The following is a 3760-nucleotide window of genomic DNA, read 5'->3' as shown; positions in this document are numbered from 1 at the left end:
GAACTCAGCAGAAAATCCTACTGGGCGGGCGGGGTGGGGGAGGCACTGCGGAGTGGTGGGGGGCGGCCCGAGGGGCTGGGAGAGGGTCCGGCCCAAGCTGCGCCTGGGCTGGGACTGGTCCTGCTGGCGCAGGGTAGCAGTATACTCTCTGCACACTCACAGGACCTGGGCTAGGACTGGGTCTCTGTTCTATTAGTTTTTGTAAATAATATATCATGTCTGCATCTTGTACAACAAACATCCCTTGGGAAGGCAGTATGTAATGTGTTAATTATTGGAACTGCCTTACCAATTTGATTTGAAAATGTATCATTGCTATTTATTTCTCAAAAATTAAGGGAAAAATACATCTTACTATTCAGTTTACTTTATCTAAATTGTTTCAATTTAAATTAAATATATAGTCCTTTTGTATTACCCACCTTCTTTTTTAAAATTCCAATGAGAAGGCATTTTTGTGCACATTATCCTTTGGCTGTGGCTGCCAATCACTTTAATGAATAAAACTCCACAATTTTCAAATGAAGATATGATGACTGAAACTGAAAGTAAGACAAAAAGGCTATATATTTAATCTTTTAAATTGAAAAAATTTAGATAGAAAAGTAAACTGAATGGCAAGATGTATTTAAGATTTTCAGCAGTAATGACTGTAACACACTTAAGGAAATTTCTCAAAAGTGAAAAGAAAAAGTTTATTACTTTCTAGACTTGTGTCATGTGTGAAGAGAACTCTTTAAATAATAAAGGCACATCTGATCATTGAGTTACAATAGAATTATATTATGATAAATATAACCTATAATGAAAATATAAGTTGGAGCTTCCAGATTGGTGAACATGTGGAAATTCCTGGAGACTGGTTTGCTTAAAGAACATATGGAATCACTGAGCCCCTTACCATGTACCTAGTTCTATATATTGCTTTCATTTCACTGTACTTGAGTTACTAGAATGGACACAATGGCTGGATATATGTACTCAGTTCTCACTTACTCCTTCACAAAGAAATACCAAAAGAACAGTTACATGCCTCCATATTGAGGTTTCTGACCACAAGAGAACACTTGTGGTTCAAGAGTTTAAAATTGAAACCTTGTAAGCACCGGAGGCCTGAGATAGCAGCATAGCAAGAGAAACAAAATGTCCTATCACTTCCTGCCCTGGATCCACAGATGGGAGAAGTAGACTCTTCATTTTCACAGGCAAATGTCAGAGACAGTCATAGCAATCCATCTCAGTGCAAATACTCGACATCCTAGCTACTTGGCCCTGGAGGACTTAGAGCTTAAGTGAATAACGTGCATAAATTTTTCACAGTCATTTGGCTTTGGAGAAAAAATTCACTTTCCCTTCCAGTAAAGCCCCAGGGTTCTGTTACTAAGAGCCATCTTGAGAGACCAATTGTCTTAATTTAGACAGATGTAGGGGTAAAGTGATTCTAATTACTATCTCTGGGGCTCTACAAACATTCTATCACACTGGTTTACCAGGTGGCTGTCTGAGACAGACTTGGTTTGGTGAAATGACTCTGAGAAACCCATTCATAGCACTACAAAATAGGGAATGGGTATTGTAACATGGAAAAAAAGGCAGGGTGTCTTCTGCAAGAACCAGCGTTCAGAGATTCTGTGTTTCACCTGGGATATACTAGTGGTGTGTGGATTTTCATAATAGCCTATACAAACAGCTGTTTCCCATGTGGGTATGGCTGCCCCTCTTCTATTATTTGTACATGGGCCCCTGTCACTTGGAGGTTGTAGGAAAAACTGTGAGATTCTACTGTAACTTTACCTATAGAGGCATGCTAACAGATTCAAATAACTTTTAGAGCCTCAGTTATAGTTTTATACCTGAAATACACAGCCTGAACAGTTCTGGAGAGAAATTTCCCCAGGTAGCACCAACTGCATTCTGCTCTCACTTTCTCCAATGAGCATCTCAGTAGAAAAGAAATTTACCCAGCTACATCTACAACCCCATCTTCTTGATCTCTTCTCAAAACCACAAATGAAAGAAAGTAGAGTGGTGGGAAAAGTACCTGGCCATCACCCCATTTGTGTCCACAATTAAAGGTGGGAGCTTCTTGAGGTCCCACACATGCTTGAATGTGCCTACAATAACAGCATATAGTAATATCACAAATTTTCCTGCCTCCAAGCCCATGTGTAAGAGGGAAGTAAAGATTAGCAGAAAATATAGTCTCTCTGGGACCTGTAATCAAGATGTCTAGAGAACACCAGGTTAGTGAAGAAAAAAAGTAGGAAACTGGAAATGTAGAAAAGGGAGAAACTCAACACAAGACAAGGTAAAGCACGAAGCAGTTTGGAAGACTAATCCTAGCTCCTGGAAAGGGGGACCTCCTTCTGCAAATACAAGTTAATCCTAGGAAAGTTTGGCAGCTCCAGGGAGAGACAATGTATTGGATCAGCAACAGTAGCCCAAAGAAGCACCCATGGTCATTGTAAACAGTATTGGGTTTTTACTTAGCATAGTTTCTTCTATATGATAGGTCACAGTTAGAGAAGAAATCCACTGTATCATCACCTATATTTGAGACTATTTTCTCAGGAGCCATATGGAGAATGTTTAATTGTTGATACTGAACAGAACAGCCACTGAACTATAGAACAGAACAATTACTGAGCTATACTAGGGTCACTGTATCACTGTGACTGGCAAGGGCTTGGCCATGAGAGTTTCGAAAGGCTGCAAGCTAGATGTAAACTTCCTGAGACGTTTCATCAGGAAGGAAACAAGGGCTCCAACTGTCTTTGGTGAGAAGCCAGGTCAGTTGTGTGCAATTTTAAAAGGGGACTTTCCCACTCTTCTGGCTACACTCAGTACAGAACTCAGCGGTCTGTTTGACTTCCCATCTGTTAACATGATTAAGAATACATCTTGGCATGGCCAGTTGCTACAGCCTGTGACTATTAGCAGAGAGGCCTCTGGAGCAGAGCTAGGAAGAGAAAACAGTGATTTTTGGGTGCATAAACAGAAAATGGGATGAGTGAGAGTGAATGTGGCAGAAGTGTGGATGCTATTGACAAGCCACATCCATAAGAAAAGCAGGGCAGGATTCAGCATTCACAAACAAGTGAAGATGAAAACAAAATAACACTTACTAGCTAATCACTATTCCTGTCCCATATGTAGTGCCTTCAATACACTGAACCTGGAAAGAAATCACTCATTCAAAACCACAGAGGATCTATTTACCTACAAAAGCCCTTGAGTTTATCTTTTTTATAGTTGAGTGATACTCTGTTGTATAAAAATGCAACATCATTGTTATCCATTCTTCAGTTGATGGGTATTTGGGTTGCTTTCAAGATTTAGCTATGACAAATTGTGCTGCTATAAACATAGATACACATATATTGCTGTGGTGTGATGTTTTCAGTTCTTCCAGAAAATTACCCAGGAGGTGAATAGCTAGGTTTAGTGGATCCCCTAATCTTAGTTTGTTGAGGAATCTCCGTATTTATTTCCATAGTGGTTTCCAGTCTACATTCCCACCAACATTGGTTATTGGTTGACTTATTGTAGCCATTTTTTTCTGGGGTGAGCTGGAATCTCGGTATTGTTTTTGTAGGTAAATTCATGCAACTAGAGATTATACTCAAAAGTGAAATAAAACAGACTTGTGTAAGAACCTGAAAGAGTAAATAAATTCTGAAAGCTTGAAAGGTATGATAGATACTGTGAAAGGGAAAGAAACTGTTCAAAGGGAAGGAATAATTGGGATGAAGAAAAGGAC

Source organism: Octodon degus, unplaced genomic scaffold (assembly GCF_000260255.1).
Source record: "Octodon degus isolate 3935 unplaced genomic scaffold, OctDeg1.0 scaffold00201, whole genome shotgun sequence".
Classification (NCBI taxonomy): domain Eukaryota; kingdom Metazoa; phylum Chordata; class Mammalia; order Rodentia; family Octodontidae; genus Octodon; species Octodon degus.
This window is presented reverse-complemented; position numbering follows the sequence as displayed.